The sequence below is a fragment of the Paroedura picta genome, chromosome 12 (genome assembly GCF_049243985.1).
Source record: "Paroedura picta isolate Pp20150507F chromosome 12, Ppicta_v3.0, whole genome shotgun sequence".
In the NCBI taxonomy this organism is placed as follows: Eukaryota; Metazoa; Chordata; class Lepidosauria; order Squamata; family Gekkonidae; genus Paroedura; species Paroedura picta.
Genome location: NC_135380.1, coordinates 32,668,200 through 32,687,481, shown reverse-complemented (window position 1 = coordinate 32,687,481; position 19,282 = coordinate 32,668,200). Strand labels below are relative to the sequence as shown.

At 46.6% G+C, this 19,282-nt stretch overlaps 1 long non-coding RNA gene across 1 annotated transcript; it reads right to left on the bottom strand.

Annotated features, from left to right (window-relative positions):
- Window positions 1–14,167: 14,167 nt before the first annotated feature.
- Window positions 14,168–18,998, bottom strand: LOC143821566 (uncharacterized). The gene is made up of 3 exons (XR_013225842.1): window positions 18,870–18,998; window positions 17,449–17,665; window positions 14,168–15,761 (listed from the first exon to the last, which is right to left on the bottom strand). It is a non-coding gene; the product is annotated as an uncharacterized LOC143821566 (long non-coding RNA).
- Window positions 18,999–19,282: the final 284 nt, after the last annotated feature.

Sequence of the window (19,282 nt, the reverse complement as noted above, 5' to 3'; positions counted from 1 at the left end):
CTATTTCAGGCTTTCTCAACCAAGGTTTCATGAAACCCTGGGGTTTTGCAATGGCCCCAGAAGGGTTTTGCCGATTAGGTGGGAGTTAATTAACTTTTAAATATTGTTTAAATTTCTAAAACAATATTGGGTGATAAGGGTCCTTCATCTCAGCTGATTGGTGGCCATGCGGAAAGAGGTGATGTGGCTAAACTGGCATCCATTGAGGGCTTGGGGGGCAGTGGCCCCTGTAGCATCGACTCATGGCACAGTATGGGCCACCCAACCTGGTGCGCTCCCAGACCGTTTTAATATCCCCATCCATCCCTGCCTGCTGTTCAGTCACCAACTACTGCAGCACACCAACTCTATTAGCCTGGTTTGTTTGCAAGGCAAATGATGCAAAAATGCTAGGGACCTGTGTGTGGAATATGAAGGTCCCAAGGAATGTTTTACGTTTCATTTTAAAATGGTCAAACAGTATGGCACAGGATCAGGCGAGGTGCGCGGCACGTTCTCTGGGTCTTTGTGGCCCTGCCAACGTCCTCTTGTGTCGTCCTGCAGCGGAGACCAAGAGCAAGAGCTGTGGATGTTCACAAGAACATAACCACCTCCGCCTGAGATTCATCAGCAGAGACCATAAACCAAAATGACTCCAGCGGAACCCAGAGGAACGGAACTGTTTGGGGGAGAAATATGGCTATGGGTAAAATTACATGTTCTCAAAGCCCCAAGGCTGAAAGAAATAAAAAGCATTTTAAATGGAGTGTAGGATTCATATTCCTCAGTCACTAACCAATAAATAAATCTTTAGCACACACACACACACCCTCTTCCGTAAACACTGGTAACATTTTGCTTTCCATTGTCTCTGAGTTGCATATTCCACTCACAGAGAATCAGGGCTTTGTTTTACTATAATAAAAGGTCTTGTTCTTTGGAACGCCTCCCCCCCCCCCTTCCTCCCCAGCTTGCTAGGATTCATGTCAGTACCAAAACACTGCTGAAGTTACTTCTCAGTCACTCATTTTCTTTTTTGTCTATCTCAAAACATCCCACACCCATCAAGAATGGTTTTGTACAAGATACATCACTTCTTTTTTTTTTTGGGGGGGGGGATTCCGCTCCACCAACACTGTTATTTTTAAAATACTCTTCATTTTCAATTTTTATATTAAGCAGGAAAGATCCGAGATTGCACAACACTGCAAGCTATGAAGTCTGGCTCTGTAGAAAGCTAGCTTGCCAGGGAGAAAGCTCAGCTATTATACATCTCCTTGACAGGCTAGCTTTCTGCGTGCAGGAATTGGGGTGTTTTTTTCCCCCTTGAAATAACATTACTTGCAACTTTTAAATTCAAGGAAATAGAATGTGTTGAATAAATAAATATATAACCAATCATAATAGTTTGTATTACCAAACAAAGGCAATGAATGAAGCAGCATTATCAGACAACCTTAGATTTCATAGCAACCTTACAAGGCGTAGTCATGGATGCCATTAAAGCAGATTTTTTCAACAAGGGTTTTGTGAAATCCTGGAAGTTAATTCATTAGATAGATAGATAGATAGATAGATAGATAGATAGATAGATAGATAGATAGATAGATAGATAGATAGAGAGAGAGAGAGAGAGAGAGAGAGAGAGAGAGAGAGAGAGAGAGAGAGAGAGAGAGAGATTAGTTAAAATTTACTGGGTGATATGACAATATATGGTCATGTCAACCTCTCTCCTCCTCCCAAAATGGCCGATGATGGCCCTGGAGTAGTTGGGAAGGGAAAGGGGGTGGAGGGGATGGCACAGCGTTGGCCTGCTCCAGTCCTGTTTCTGGCAGGAGGGTGAGGGTGATGGAGTAGCATAGGCCTGTCTCAGCCCTGTTTCTGCAGGATCCCTTTGGTGAAGAAGAGCAAACGGGTAGCCCAGAGTGCAGATAGGGTTCTGTTCCCAAATCATCTGAAAGTATTTCTGTGCTGTCACTTCCTGTGTGGTGGGAGTGGCCTGGTGATGTCACATCTGGTAGGGGTGCCTGGATGATGTCACTTCCGGTGTCTCTCAAAGCCTGAAGAATATTTCAGGGGTTTCTCAATGGTAAAAAGGCTGAGAAAGGCTGCATTACAGAGAGCGCCTCACCACAGAGTAACCACAATTTAGGTGGAGATATCTACACAAAAGTCAACTAATGGGAAAACCAGTCAGGAAAGACAAGGGGATGGGATCCTTTGAATGGACAGAACCAACCACATCCAATCACAGTTCAGTAATCTTCCAGCTTCATTCTCCTTCTGAATAGGGGAAGTAATCACGGCCTGCATCCGAGGGGGGTTAACAAGACGATGATTGCAGAGTCCCCAAATGCTGGGCCAATCACTGGAAGAGCAGTCAGGATTTTCAGACCTCAAGAATTCCATGCCCCTTTCAGGATGTCTCTGGCAAAAGCGATTTTGCAACCCCTGCTAATTGAAGTCTTAAAACTGCAGCGCGGAAGAATTTGCCTTTAGCTAGCGGCGTTGATTTATGGGTGAGCAAATAATGAACTTGGCAAACAGTAAATAATAAAGAGGAAAATCTCACTGTTTTAATTAGCCAAAAATAAATGACCCAGTATGGCAGGGATGAATCTGGGGGAACTTGTCTTCCATGTTTTCAGGGTGCTGAGCAGCTCGACTAATTGCAAAGCAGGCCACAAATATGGAAGCCTGTAGAGAATGACAGAATTCTGGTAGCCATGACTGGAGAAGGAGGCCTCCCTGGAAACTTCCCCCGATGCAGATCTTTGCTGGCCAGAGCTACATGGCAGGCCTGAGTGGGTTCTAAGAAGCCACATTTCTCACATTTCTAGGAGCCCCCACAGGGCTGCTAAGCCCCCACTGTTGGAATAAGCAAAATCTGTAGTGAACATGAATCAACAGCATATATAAAGAATTTCCTACAGGGGGCATCAGAGAGGAGATGCATAGTGAGCATGTTTAGAACAGGAACTTCCTTGTGTTTCTCAATTAATCTCCTCCTGTGTCCTCATTGGTTCAATTGGAGAATTCCTGCTCCTTGGAGTACACTTCCTCCCTATTTGCTTTCAAGTGCGGGACAACCACAGTTATTCAGTTAGACAGTTACGGCTATCTCTCTCTCCTCTCAGTTGTTTCTCTTCTGAATAATTTACACTTTAAGCAGCCAGTGCTCTGCTTCTTTGCATATTTAAACTCTGCAGACCAAAAAGGCACACACACACACACAAAAAGGGTGCACAACATAATGTCACTTACAGGTTGGGAAACTTCTAGAGAATTAGGAATACAGCCCAGGCAGGGCAGAGTTGGGGGGCTGGGAGGAGAGAGCTCAAGCAAGGATATGGTACAAAAGAGTCCACCCTCCAAAGCTGCCATTCCCTTTAGGGGAATTGATTCAGGAGTGCCATGGGCCTGCCTGCCTGCCAATACATCCTTGAAAAAGGAAGAGATGGAGACAGCTAGTCCCACCCCTCAGATGCTGCAGGAGGGCCCACCAGACAAGATGGAGACTCCCACTGGCACAGATGGTAAGTCTCAACCTGCAGTCCACATGCCATGCCCTCAGTCCTTCAGCCCAGGAGCAGAAGCAGAAACAGAGGCTCTTGGAACAATGGAGATGGTGGGCCTAGACGGAGGTGCAGGAGCAGTGCCCTAGTGCATGGTTGGCAGCTCAGCATTAGGCAACCTCAGCCTGTGAGTGGGAGTCATTGCAGGATCAGGGCTAAGAGTCCTGAAGGCTGCTCAGCATGTCTGACCCTGGATGACTCAGCAGACTGAGGTCCGGTTGCCAGCTCTGGTCTGGGAAATACCTGGAGGCTTTAAGGGTGAAGCCAGGAATGGGCAGGTTTGGGGGCAGGGGGGGACCTCTGTGGAGTATATTGCTACAGAGTCCATCCTCCAAAGCAGCCATTTGCTTCAGGGGAACTGATCCCTTTAATTCCAGGGGCTCCCCGGGTCCCACTGGCATCCCTAGGATGAGGAATTACACCTGGCCTTGAATGACTCCTGGTGAAAGCAGCCAGAAAAGTGAGAGACGGCATGGAAGCAACTTGTTCATAACCTCTGTGCCATCTTTGGATTCACACTTCTGGTTTGACGCTTGGCCTTTTCCCTAGCTGTGCTTTGACCTGGCACTGTTTTGGGACTACACCTATTGCCTGCCTGTAACAGACAATCAGTTGTAATTCTGGGACCATTCCAGGTCCCCACCTGGAGGCTGCCAACCCTACCCCTCCATACTGCCCACCACCAGCATTTGCAAAGTGACCAACCCCCTAGCTGGGGCCTGGGGTTCTCCTGGGATGGAACCCCCAGACAACAGAGATCAGTCCCACTGATTGGGGGGGGGAAGCGGAATGGCCGCTTTGAGGACAAACTCTATGGCACCACATCCCTGCTGATTTCTGCCTCTCTGCCCTTCTCAGGGACTCCTCATCCCATAGCTCCTGAAATTTCCCAAGAGCACCTTAGCAAAGAAAGCAGAGGGCAGGGGCTTTATGGCAGCCACAGGAGTGTTCTCACAGTATACATGAAGGCTGCAGGTCGGAACAGGACCACGTTCCCCCAGCCCCTGGCGTTCAGAGTGGGGAGCCCCAGAACATAGAGATGCCATTTTGCCAGATCTTGGGGCCGTCCCCATTTCCCACAGCAGCAAGTTATACAAGTTACTGGCACACTGAATGAAAAAGTACTTAATTTTTTTTTTGTCTAGCCTGAATCTGCTGCCCATCAGTTTCATGGGAGGAGTGTTTCTCGAAGAGCAAAAAGTCCTCTCCGCACCAGGCGTGATTTATAGCCCCTGATCCAGTTCACTTCCTCATCATTCAATCAGAGCTAAAAAGCCCCAAACTCTTCAACTTTCCTTTACAGGTAAAGGAAATATCCATTCTGAGACAGGGGAACGAGAACTGTACCCAGTCTCTGGGATTAAGAGTTAATTGTGTCTCCAAGTTTAAGATCATGAAAGAAATTCATCTCCTGGAAAATTGGGGCTCGTTCTAAATCTCCGGGAAACAGCTCTTTGTGCCGTCATGACAGACTGGAATGAAGCCAGGAAATATCCCCCCAAATTTTGTGTGTGTGTGTGTGTGTGCTGGGTGGAGAATAGGATCATAACTACAAAGTTATGGAGCATCACAATGCTGCAGCTCATGTGGAAAATCCATGGGATTTGCCAAGAATCCAGCCTAGTCTTTAACTATTACATTAAGCATCTGTCGCGGCTGCCACTTATGGATCAGATAGCATTTTACTCCTGAGATGTTTGATTTTATTACCTTCTAGGGAGAGAGCCAAACAAGTGTTCTTATTGATTTTCACATTAAATATATTAGTAATAAAACAACATCTCTGTAAACCGATTGGAAAATCAATATTAATTGGTACCAAAATATCACAAGGAGTTGAATTACAATTAAACCTTCCGAGGTCTGCTGATAACCCGAGAGGCGTGGCTTGTTAAGCGCCGTTTCTGAGAATGGGGGGGGGGATATCAAGAACCTCCTCCAGGAGACAAAGCCAAAAAGATCAAGGGGAAAAGCCCAAATGTACTCGTAACAGGAATGTTGGCATGAAGGCAACCTTTGTGGCGCCATATCCAAGACAAAACTTGCCCAGGGACCATATAGATTCGACTGGGCTAAAAAATCACCTGCTCTTTAGAGATCTTGTCATTGGATCTTAGCTCTATGGCCTGTTGCTCCCATTGCTGTTTCGTACTGTAAGCTCCTTGGGGCAGAAACCTAATGATAATAGTACTTAGGAGTTACATGGTGTTTTCAGTTGTCAAAGGGCTTCACATGCATATCTATAAATACCTTTGAAGGGGATTCGATAGATACAGAGAGGATTGGCCTATCATTGGCCACTAGCCTTGCTGAGGGGAACTTCCATATTCAGAGGTACTAAACCTCTGAATCCCAGAGCCAGGAGGCAACATCAGGAGAAAGAAAGGCTTCTTCCCTTCCTTCTCCAAGTACTTTCTCTCACCTCCCTCCACTCACTGCCAACCCTAGCTGAGATGCTTCCAAACCCCTCCTCATCCAAATTCCTCTCCAGATTCCAGAGGTCTAAATTACGTGGTCTTGTTTCCAAAGAAGGACCAATGTGTGAGCAATTCTCCAGTGTTTGGGGATTTTATACATGGACTGCTGGCTTTACGTTCCTGTGCAATGTACTTGCTCTGCACATGTGCACTGTAAACAAATGGTGACAAGGGATGCTGGAAATCTCATGGAGGGAAGACTCCACAGGTGAGCAGGCTGTGGACATTTATGGCAACTATCCACAGGCCAGGTCTCAGATCTCCCTGCCTCAGATTGGTGATCAGCTGCTTATCAGCTGGTAGGGAGAGACAAAAAGTCCTCCTAAGAGAGGGCATAGCCTGGTCCACCAGTCAGAAAGTAGCAAGAACAAAGCAGGCACTCTAGGTCAAACCAGGAGACCTCCTGGAATGATAGCTCAGCTCCAGACTGCAGAGATCAGTTCCCCTGGAGAAAATGGACGCTTTGGAAAGTGGCCTCTAAGGTGGCTTCCACATGGCTCCATCCCCAAACCTCTAGGCATTTCCTAACCTGGACCTGGCAGCCCTACCCTCCCATCCCCCATGGGTGGCCATTGGTGGGGAGCAGCTGGCTTCCCATGCCTCCCTCCCCTGACTGAGGACCAGGACATGCAGGTGAGCCTAGCCACAGGGACACATGTGGAGAGCTGGCCATTGTGAAGGATGGGCCAAGGGACACAGTTGGACCCCTTGTGGGTAGTGAGCTTGCTGCTCACAACTGGCAGGAAGGGTGTGGACTGAGCCAGGGCACGTTTGAGCATTCCCTAATGGTGATGGGATTTGTTTGGGTGTGTGTTGCTTTAAAAATGCATGGGACACAAATGCACAGCAATAAAGTTCTGCACTGAAAGACTTTGGAAGCAACTGCACATACAATCCTACCACCACTGTGTGGTTTTGCCGTCTTTTCTAAACAACATGAGTGCGTGCATCAGTAATGTTGACAGGGGGAAGAATACAAATGGCTTGAAGGAAGGGACATCTACTGCAAACAACCTGTAATCCGATTCCAGAAATCATTTTAGAAATTTTGCTACTCACACTGAAATTAAAGAGGACTTCACTGGTGTCCAGAGAAACAATTCTGGAGCCAGAAAGGAATGAAGGAAATTCTTAATGAAAGACTTAATTTAGAGTGCCCAGAACAGAGAGCAGTTGAATATCTGCTCAAAAACTACTATTCTTTGGACATCCAAAGACTAAGCCAGGGGTAGTCAAACTGCGACCCTCCAGATGTCCATGGACTACAATTTCCAGGAGCCCCCTGCCAGCACTGGGAACTGTAGTCCATGGACATCTGGAGGGCTGCAGTTTGACTACCCCTGGACTAAGCTGTAGGTCTGATTGTCTCAATTCCTGTTATAAATTTCTAAGTGCAGAAACTGGTCTTGTTGTCACTGCTCCATGAAGCAATGGAGGGGACTGTGTCAATCTAAGTGGAAATAAATAAACGCAAATGCAAGTTAATAAATAAGTAACATAAGGGCTAAATAAGCAATAAGACCTATTGCTCCTATGCTCCCCGATAAACAAAACTCTTTGTAATCCGAGAATCAGCATGCAGAGGGGTGGGGGGAGGGGAGTCAATTTAGTCTTCTCCCCAGTAAGCTATTTTATTTGGTTCGCTCTTGCTTGGGGCCAAACTACAAGCGTGGTGCCATCCTAAACAGAGCTATGCTCTTCGAAGCTCACTGAAGTAAATGATCGTGGAAGGGTATAACTGTTTAGGACTGCACCGATGATGCTGAAAATCTGGGAACAGAATTCCAGATGTGTTATTTGGACCATAAATCAGCCATGGGGGGCAATCGGGATCAGAGCCAGAAATCAGAAAGGGGAGCCTGCACAAAATTTCCCTGGTGGGGAAACGCAACACCCGCCCCCTAAACAGCTTTAAACCCTGATAGGGGAAAGAATATGGATATCTTTTATCCTGGCCTCCCTGCAGGTACTTTTGCAGTCCAAATAACTCACCTGTAATGTCAAGATCCTGTCCATTAGAAAAGACTGAAGTGAAAAGGTAGGTAGGTAGGTAGGTAGGTAGGTAGGTAGGTAGGTAGGTAGAAAGTGAAGGTAGGAATTGAAAAGGTAGCTTGTTGCCAACCACACCGGTGTGAGGTCTCCTTGCTTGAGCGTGTCCTAGTTGGATTGACCAGATTCTGTATGAGGCTTCTCACCTGAGTCTGCAGAAGAAGAATTAAAATCTTTGTGGGAAAGGCACAAGTCAACAGGGACAAGCTCTGTTTTGCTTGACTTGAGATCTTCTGCTCTCTGATTTACCACCAATGTCCACCTGGCTCCACTTCTGAGGCACTAGCATATGCTGGTCTCTGCCAACATTAGACTTGACCATGGGCCACCCTTTCATGCTCAGGAACCACCCTGTGAATTTTCAGAGTCTGACTCTTTAGGACTGCCAACTCCAAGTTGGGAAATGCGTGGAGATTTCAGGGTGGGGAGAGAGGGAGGGGCCTCACTGGGGTCCACCTTCACAAGGAGCCATTTTCTCCTGGGAAACTGATCTCTGTAGACCAGTTGGAATTAGAGCCTCACCTGGAGGCTGGCAAACCTTTCTGGGTAGTTCGAAGGCAGTGGAAATTTCTACCCAAGCTGGCCGTACAAATGTCACGATTTCTCTTGAGCTTTCTGTGCCTCGCCTAAGCAGATTCATGGGGCAGGCCCTGTTTGTTCACTGCCCAAACTAACTCCCTTACGGTCCAAACCAACTCTTCACTACCCTGCTGCAGCCTGGAAACCATTTGCAGAAATCCATCGGCAAATTGCCTTGAATAATTGATAGAATTGGGAGAAGGCAACAGCAAAAGCCATCACAAGCTGTTCCCATGAAGAAAAAGCACGGTGGGCGAGACAAACACATAAATGAGTGGGAATTATTTATCTCCCCCCCCTCCTCACTGCCCCGTTGAGGAATTTCAGTCAAGCTCCTCCCTTTCTGTTTCCCCTCCTGTTTGTCTCCTACCAAACAGACTCCCCTTTTCACTTCTTAGGAGCGACTCTGCCTTGAATTTTTTTTTCCAAATGTTTAATTCAGTGACATTATATTTTATTTACTTTTTTTGCTCCAGGGCTTGCTGAAAAGTGTCATTAATGATTTGCGGCTTTGATAAATAATTACAAGGGGCCATTGTACTTGAAAGCATATTCGGAGAGAAGTGCATTCATAAATAAAATGTATTTTTTTTACAAAAAAAAATTATTCTCTCTCTGACTTTTAAAACGGTGACAACTCCTGTCTTGGGGAGGGAGGGAGGGAGAGAGAGAGTCAGGCTGTGGCTAAGAACTAGAACAAAACAAAGCTTTATTTGGGACTCTTTAGTTCAATCTGTAAGGGATTTATTGGAGGCCCTTAGCTCTCGAGGTCTAGGATATCTAGCATGCTTACCCAGTTTATAAAGTCATAGACTTCTAAATTACACACGCTCCCTGTCTATGGAGGCCTGGATCACAAAGATCACCTCCTGGGTTTTCTACCATCTCCATCTGGCGCCATAACTATAAGCATCTATCCTAGCCACCATGATCAATGCAAGGGTCACCTCTAGACTAGGCTTCCGTCATTTGCTCTACACAGGGCAACCCTGGAAGCTGACCCAGAAACTCCAACCGGGCCAGAATGCAGCAGCACAAGTCCTTACTGGCAGGGGTAATCAACCTGTGGTCCTCCAGATGTTCATGGACTACAATTCCCATGAGCCCTTGCCAGCAAACAGACATGGACATCTGGAGGACAACAGGTTGACTACCCCTGCTTACCGGGACTCAATGAAGAGCCCATATTACACCAGTGCTCTCCCAGCTGCACCAGCTCCAGATTGGAGACCAGATCAAGTTCAAGGTTTTGGTATTCACCTTTAAAGCCCTGAACAGTCTTTGGCCATGCATTTATAAGACCACCTCCTTCATTATAAGCCCCTCCCCAAAGAACATTAAGATCTAGTGAACAGCAGTTGCTCAGGATCCCCAGCCCAAAAGGAGTAAAACTGGCCTCAACCAGGGCTGGTGCCTTTTCTGTCCTGGCCTGACCTGATAGAACGTTCTCCCTGGAGAACTCAGGGCCCTCCAGGACTTCCAACAATTCTGGGGGTCCTGCAGAACAAAGCTATTCCACCAGGAATTCCACCAGCTATTCCACCAGGAAAAATAACACCAGGAAATCAACACTGAGAAATGCTGGCCTCCCTGCTCACAAAACAGCCATGGGTTATAACGATATAATGATATGACATGATGACACTGCTGTGCAAGACTGCTTAAAAAAAAAAAAAACTTAGAAATTGTGTTGTGACATAATCACCCCTTTTAAAAAAAATGTTGGGCAAGGGGAAAACCCCGAATGCATGCACTTCAGCATTGGGCAGCCCCAGATTAGACCGTGTTAGACCCCACTTGAAAAGATGAAATCCAGTTTCCTGGAGATTCCTTTACTGCTGGGCAAGTGAGGGAGCAACTTGGGACTGCGTCTCAAGGAAGCAAATTTCAGTGTGGAAACGGACAAAAATATCAACCCTTTAAAAATGCAAATCCAAACTACATTGCTCATGTGGAAACAGTCTTAGAACATCTTTCCAAACTCTGGCACCCTCGTACTTTCAGAGTGCAGGCACCCAGGGTTGAACCTGCAACCTTCTGCACACCAAACAGGTCCTCTGCCACTCAGCCACAACCCCTCCTGAGTTTCATGGCCCACTTAACTGCCTCACTATGAGGCAGCCTGAAAAGTTCTTTCCAGGGTCTATGGAAGCAGTGCCCCGTGTGCTTCTGTTATTACTGATACATATTATTTTATTTATCGCTTATGAAAGCCGGAGTCCGAAGGGAGAGGCGGCAGCTCACTTAGCATCTGCTGGCCTTATTGACAGCCACATCTGCCCCCCCCCACCCTCGCTCTCTGTAGGATCTCTACGATAAGAGGATCCAGAAGGCAAAGCAGGTGAAAAGTTTACTAAAATTGTCCTTCAAGGACCGATGGGAAACGCCAATCGCTGCCTTTCGCTTTATTTCCTTGTTGTAAATAATGCAGAAAATGAGTAGTTTTTAAAGAGTGTCCGGTGGGATTTGGAAGCCTTGTTTTAATTATATGAAAACAGCATGGGTGCTTAGGCAGATGTTTGTGCTAATTGTTTTGAAAGCAGACCCTCTTGGCTTGGAGAGGATCATTTATTTTGACTGGGGCTCTCCGTTTCCTCCCTCCCTCTTCAATTTGCTTCCTAATGCATGTGGGGTCATTTGCTTGGGATATTGACAAGCAGTTCTCCGCTACCCCTACCACCCTGTTTCCACTAAGGGCACATCAGCAGCATGGGCAGAGTGGTTTCTCTTTAGTTCTCTTTAGTTCAAGTGTATTATTATTATTATCATCACCAACAAAAGGCACACTGTGATGACGGCCTGATGTATGCGAAGCACACACCACATACATCCTTGCTCGGAGAAAGGCGCTTTTAAGACGTGTAAACCACCCGTGTTTCTTTTCGTATCCGTGCTTTTCTAACACTGACTTTGAATCTGGAGAATGCACGCATTTTGCTTCTTCGTCTCCATACATTTCTTTTGCGGGTGGCCTGCTGGTTGCTCTCCTGTAGCTCGTGCATTTTAGGTGGGGTAATCCACTTTATGCGATTCCCCAACTAGTGCTTTAAAATGGTGGATGTGGCGAGCAGTTTGCTGGCCAGACACGAGAGGTTGGCGATGTCATGCAGAGCATCTGGAAACCAGGAAGTCTTTGAACTGACACCCTGGCCAATCAGGGAAGACTGCTTTGCTATGAGGTACAGAGAAAGAAGTTAATTTGCAAAAAGCAGAAATCTGCACAGTTAATGATGGTGATTTTTCAAATATCGAGGGTAGTATCTACTTCTGGATATCGTGGGGGAAAGGTAGGGTCGCTCTGGATCAATCATGTATGTTGCAGAGGGAAAATTTAAAGCGTTCAAAATCAAAATGGAAATAGAATTCTGTATAGACAGGAGGGATTTATTCAAATTGGTAGTGGGTAAAAATCCCAATGCAGACTACCCCCAGATGTTCGTGGTAATCCCCAGAGCAGCAATGTTGCTTTTGTGCCCTTGTTGGAGGTTTTCTGGGTAGCCCTAGGGTTACCATATTTTGAAATGCAAAAAAAAGGGCATATTTCCCAACTGACTCCTTCAGTGAAGTGACTGCCATGACAAATTTCATTTTAAACACCCCAACGATTTAAGCCATGATACTTGGTGCTAACTAGGAATATTCCTAACCCTCTAACTCAGTGGTTCTCAACTTGGGGGTCAGAACTCCTTTGGGGGTTGAACAACCCTTTCACAGGGGTTGTGGCAGGTCAAGCAGCTTTGCCAGGGGGGGCCCATCCACACAACAGCCTTGCGGGGTGGATCAAGATAGAGTATTCATTAGTCTGGAGAAGCAGAAAAGAGTGAGATTGGCATGTTGGGACAAGAGGCAGAACTGAACTGAGAAACCCCAGGAAAAAACCCAATTTATATACAATCCTGAATAATGGAACTTCACACCCTTGGTCAGTTTTGGTTTAATTTCTGTGAAAGAACACTTGCATAATTTTATAGTTGGGGGGTCACCACAACATGAGGAACTGTATTAAAGGGTCGCATTAGAAAGGTTGAGAACCACTGCTCTAACCCTAAAAGAGGACATTGTCATCAGTTTATTTTTAAAGATCCCAGAAGACAACAGTCACCAAAAAAGAGGACATGTCCTCAAAAAAGATGCCATCTGGTATCTACCAGAGGCATTCTGTCCACTCGATAGACCCTTGTCCAGTCCTTGTCTACTAGGTGACCATGGGTCTGATTAATCAATGATCTCATGGTCCATCTTGCATGATGTCAGACATAGTAGGCACATAGGTTTGGATTCAGCAATGCATAAGCGGAAACATTAACTGGCTATGGGAGTTCTGCTTGCTCAAGATCTTGTGTGAAACCTAGAGCTTTCCTCACTATATAGTGTGGGTGTGTGGGTCTGTGCATGCATGTGTGTGCCCCAGGATTTCACAAAACTTTGGTTGAGAAAGCCTGCCCTAAAGAGTTGCTATAAGTCGGCTGCTACTTGATGAAGTAGCAGCCGACTTATAGCAACTCTTTAGGGCAGGCTTTCTCAACCAAAGTTTTGTGAAATCCTGGGGTTCCTTGATAGCTCCAGAAGGGTTTCCTGATTGGTTGGGAAATAATTAAATCTGTTCAACAGTTGACAGATGACATGTCCATATACGGTAATGCCAACCTGCTGTCCCCTCCCAAAACGGCCTGTGATGGGCCTGGAGGGGGTAGGAAGGGGAGGGGGCCCAGATGGGAATGTATACAGCTAGAAGGTCAGATCCTGAAGATGAAACTCAAATACTTTGGCCACCTCATGAGAAGGAAGGACTCCCTGGAGAAGAGCCTAATGCTGGGAGCGATCGAGGGCAAAAGAAGAAGGGGACAACAGAGAATGAGGTGGCTGGATGGAGTCACTGAAGCAGTCGGTGCAAGCTTAAATGGACTCCGGGGAATCGTAGAGGACAGGAAGGCCTGGAGGATCATTGTCTATGGGGTTGCAATGGGTCGGACACGACTTCGCAACTAACAACAACAATGCTTCCCAACCGTATTCTGCATGATTGTGCCACTTCCGGGGTTTCTCAAAGCCTGAAGAATATTTCAGGGGTTTTTCAATGGTAAAAGGTTGAGAAAGGCTGCTGTAGGGTTTTGAAGGCAAGAGACATTCAGAGGTGGTTTGTCCATGCCTGCCTCTACATAGTGACCCTGGGATTCTTCGGTGGTCTCTTAACCAAATATTAACCAGACCCAGCCCTGCTTAGGTTCTGAGATCTAAAGAGCTCAGACTAGCCTGGACCGTAGGTTATGGTGCCCAGAAATTGGTTGCACAATGTCTTATACAAGCAGGAATTAATTTCCGGGTCTGTTATTTATTTATTTATTCATTTCACTCTTGAGCAGGGGTAGTCAAACTGCGGCTCTCCAGATGTCCATGGACTACAATTCCCAGGAGCCCCTGCCAGCTGGCAGGGGCTCCTGGGAATTGTAGTCCATGGACATCTGGAGGGCCGCAGTTTGACTACCCCTGCTCTTGAGGGTCTTTAAAAAAAAATTTTGAATTACCGCAAGCAGAAATATATTTTTTTTAAAATAACAAAATATAATAACAGTGGTGGGCAAGTCTACCAATGAGCATTTAGAAAAGGTTTTTAAATATCTAAAAATATGTCCCCTTGTTATTGCCTTTGATACCTTTGAGTGTAAATTTGAGAACGTTCTGCTTTTAACTGTCAGGGCTTTGCCAGCCCTGAATGGGCAGAAAGGCGGAGAAGGGAATTCTGCAAACGAATAATTTTCGCATCCCACCAATACCGCTTGTATTGAAGCTAATGTCAGCCATGCGTGTGGCCATGAAATATATGGTGAGAGCCTGCTTTTCGGCCTTGGAAACTGACAAACAACTGTTTTTAAGAGAGCTGGAAAGGAGCATGACAGAGGTATACTTTCCCTCGCCTCCAAAATCATCACCCAGCCCACAGGGATGTGAATTCGTTTATTTATGTTTCAAATCGCTGAACAATAAGGGATGTTTTTGTCAAGTCATTATTACCCCTAAAAAACAAGAACAAAAGGATCTGAAAACAATGGAATTTGATCGTATTTGGCAGTCTTTGTTTCTCTTTGTTCTGGCAGCTGCCATTTCCTATCAGAACAAGGTGCTCGGATGGAGGAGATAAAGCAAATGATAGGGAAGTATTGTTCGTCCCCCTCCTTCTTTCTCCCTTTCCTGGGCAGGCAGGGACCTGGGCCGAGGGTAATTGCAAATTCCTTCCAGCCACTGGAGGCACAGTTGCCAAGCCTGGCAAACAGCAAGAGATGGAGGGGGGGGGGATATAAGGGGCTGTCGATACAGCATGACATCACTTCCAGGAAAACCCAGAATTGTTGTCACACTTTTCTAGGATCCGGCAGAAACTTTATGGCAGGGGTGGCCAAACCGTGGCTCTCTAGATGTCCATGGACTACAATTACCAGCATGACAAGGACTCATGGTAATTTTAGTCCATGGACATCTGGAGTGCTACAGTTTGTCCACTCCAGTTCTATGGTAAAATGAGGGAGTTTTCAGCAATTGCTACAGAGGACAGAAACCCAGGGTCTGGCAACAATATGGGGTTGGCAGCACTTGGGGGATCAGATACTGTACACTCCTAAATTAGATTGAGATAATGAAAACAGAGCTGGGTAACAAGAGTTTTGTTTCACATGTCACAGTTAATGAGCAGTCTTTCTTCATTAGAAGGCCTTGGACAAAATGCTTTTGCTGAGCTTGGGTCTGTGAAATGGGAGCAGTGCAAGAATAAGAACAAAGGCCATCAAGATGCTGCCATGGGGTAATAACCCGATTACCATTCTGACACAAAGAAGTTAATGGTGCTTAAATGCACCCAGTTCACACCTCCTGACCTGCACATAGTTTCCACAGTACACTAGGATCTCACCAGTCCAATAAATGATTGACACTGACAGCCTATAAGGAAAGGAGGGGGTTGATTATAGCTAGCCAAACAAATTGTCTCAGGTGATGACGGCACCAACCACTCATTTGGTAACTGCACATGGCTGCCAGGCCCAGCACATCCATGCCCTGGTGTTGGGTGTTGCACAAGGGTTCTGTTCTCCTCTCTTGAATCCATGTCCTGAAAGGAAAATCAACAAGACATATTTATGAAATGGACATTGCATAAATCTCTCTCCCTGTCTGGCCTCTGTCAAACTCTCAGTAAGCAGATTTGCTGTTGAAGGAAATCTCTTTATTGAAGAAAGTAGCAAACAGAGCATGAGGTGCTTCCTTGCTAAAACTAAAGGATGTGCTTACAAGCATAACTCTTATGTTTTCCCTGAGATCCCTCCCCCCAAATTGAAAGTAGTTGCACTGAACAAAATACCAAGGACAAAAACACCAAGCACATTCAGACTCCTTCACCACACTGGGCATGGATGACCCCTTCTGGATCAAGGAAGAGAAGCATTTTCTCTGCCTGACCATACCTTGCCATCTGTTGGAATATGTGAGATCTGCAGTATGCATCATTGAGCAGAATACCAAGAATGTACATGCTGGCAGGGGCTCATGGGAACTGAAGTCCACGGACATCTGGAGAGCCACACTTTGGCCACCCTATGGTTAGGATAAGAACTCCCTGAGTTGAAAATCATCTCTTCCTGACTGGTTCAGCAGGAGACTTCCTGTCTTTTGAGCACATGCCTCCAGAATAGCAGCTGAACAACAGAAGAATGACTGCAGACAATAGTTAGTTGTCTCTTTCTATACATTGTTGTTTCTCTTCATAAATAAAACTGTTTTATTCTTTAAGCAGCCTGTTACTCTGCTCTCTCTGTACATTGAAATCCTGCCAAAACCATCTACAATGGAGGCTCTTTTGAGAATCTAAATGGGAAGGGACCAGGTTCAGGGCCTTCTTTCAATTTTGGCCTAGCTGTCTTGTAACTGAAGAAGAAGAGCTGGTTTTTTATACCTTAAAGCAGTGGTCCCCAACCTGCGGGCCGCGGCCCGGTGCCGGGCCGCAAAGGCCATGGCACCGGGCCGCGGCTCCCTCTCCCCGCCCCGCCCCCGCAGTAAAAAACTTCCCAGGCCGCAAGCTTGCGGCCCGGGAAGCTTCTTACTGCGGGAGGCGGGGAGAGGGAATCAGGGCCGGGCCGCGCCTGTGCGGGCCACGCCCGCTCGGCCCAATCCGCAGGCGCGGCCCGTGGGCGCGGCCCGATCTGCGGGCGCGGCGTGGGTGCGGCCCGCGGGCGCGGCCCGATCCGCGGGCGTGGCCCGCACGGGCGCGGCCCGCGGGGGCGCGGCCCGATGCCCTGCCGGTCCCCAGCCTCGGAAAGGTTGGGGACCACTGCCTTAAAGAACCCCAAAGCCACTTACAATCGCCTTTCTTTTCCTCTCCCTACAACAGACACCGTGGGAGGTAGGTGAGGCTGAGAGAGTGCTAAGAGAATTGCTCTGCAAGAAAAGCCCTAAGAGAACTGTGACTGGCCCAAGGTCCCCCAGCTGGCTGCATGTGGGGAAGTGGAGAATCCAACCCATTTCTCCAGATTGGAGGCTGCCACTCTTAACCACTCCCCCAGGCTGGCTCCCTCTTCACAGCAGAACCACCAGAGAGTCTCAAACAGTATGGATGTATGACGCTTTCCGCTTCCCTCTTTCTTGATATACACCCATGCAGAATGCTTACACGCTGTTTATAATTATCTGCAAGCCACGTTGAGAGTTCCGCTGGAAATCGGGATCTAAATCAAATATAACTACTAAAATAAAAGCAATGCACAGAAGCAGACGGCAAGTCCTGACGATGGAAAAACAATTACCATTGGTGAGCCACGTGCTCCTCCTGCCTCTTTCCGTTTGGACTCCCGTTGAAGCTCTGGCATCTGCCTGCCTCGCGAGGGAAGTCGTTTGCTTTGGAGTCAGGGGATCAACCTGCGAGGCTGTCGCTGTGGCCTCAGAGCATGTGCAAAAGGCCGGAGAAGGAAAGGAGGCCAGAGTCGGGTGGCGTTGGGTGCCTCCACCCCACGGAATCCTTCCCTGAAGCGGACAGGGGAAAGAGAGTGAGAGAGGAAGAGAAGCCTGGTGCAGGGGTGGGGGTGGGGGGGAGCAAAGGATGAGAAATGAAAAGGGACAGGACGGGATGGAAAGAGGTGATGGATTGCAAGCCCATCAATTTCTGAAGGCCAAGCCTTCAAGTGCAGCGGAGTCAGTGAAATTTACATTATTAATCTCTTGTAATAATCTATGACTCAAGCAGGCTGAGAAAATAGCACCGGGGCTGCGGATTGACCAACCTATATAAATAACGACTCCTCGCTCAATTTAATTGCACTCTAGTGAAAGTGCTCCTCTTGTATCTTTCTAATTACTTTAGTTTCATTAGGTCTAGCAGAAGACCGGGAAACGGGGGGAGGGAAGAAATCTATTGAGCTCCTGGAAAGAATGAAAAATTCATATTCCAACTCTTCTTCCCCCCCCCCCTCTTTCTTTCTCTCTCTCTCTCTCTCTCTCTCTCTCTTTTTTTTGTTCTGTGAAATATTTAAATGTTAATAACCATTCAATTCCTGACATGCTATCTCACCAGCACCGAGTTAAACAGAAAATCTATTTAATCTAAAGAATCTCATTAAATGGGCCAAAGCTTGTAGATAGTCAATAGCGGGAGGGAACAAACGCGCACACACATACAGGAGAGGGGTGGGCTGAAGAAGGAGGAAGAAAAGAGCTTTAGAAGATTCTATAATTTAATTTATCGTGCACAGAGCAAGAGAAAAAGGCACCAGGTTCTGAGTATCCATTTGAATGGAGAATGATTAAAAATGTTGTCTGTTGTACTACAGCTGGTTCGTGTTATTGTGCCGCCACGGAAAACAGAAACCCTCAGCATTTTTGACTCCTTTCCAAATATTAGCTCCTTTTAAAGCCATTAAAAGATTATCACTGATTTAACCAAATGTCTGTTTGGAGCATTAGCAGCGGCCCGTTCACCAAATCCCTGGAATGCCATTTCTCCCTTCTCCTTCCTATTATCTTATCCACCCAGCAGTATTTAATTTCGTTCCCATGAATATGCAATGAATTTAATTTTGAACACTATTTTCATCTGCTCCTGTAATCACAAAAAAATGCTGGTGTAATTAGTTTCTAATTACTTGCTTTAATTGTTGTAGTAATCATTTTAATTACCCAAATGCACAGACATCAAACGCTAAGAGGAAAATAATCCGCTCGCACCTCCTACCTTGTCTTTTACGCTCAGCGTTCAAGATCTAGATTTTGACACAGGCAACCTTTTGAAAGCCGTGGGGTGATTGGGGGGAGAGCCTCTCCTAGGAACCCTGGACTGTTTCTGGAGCCAAGCCCCCCCCCCCTTCCTCCCCGCAATGGTGCGCTCCACAATCTGCTCACGCAAATTTGCATGCCCCCAAAAAAGCCATTAAGTTAAAATATACAGTTATTGTACCTTTCTGGGACTGGCGCCATGGAAATGCTTATTGCATGTGCTCATAGCTTGATCTAGCAGATGGCAAATCGTGAAATTTTATGAAATTATTACGCCAGTGAGGTGTTTTGAAAAGCAGCAGCTGTGCAGGAGATGGGACGTTATAAACACACACAGGTGTTGGCGTCTCCCCCACTGCCAGCCGCAACATT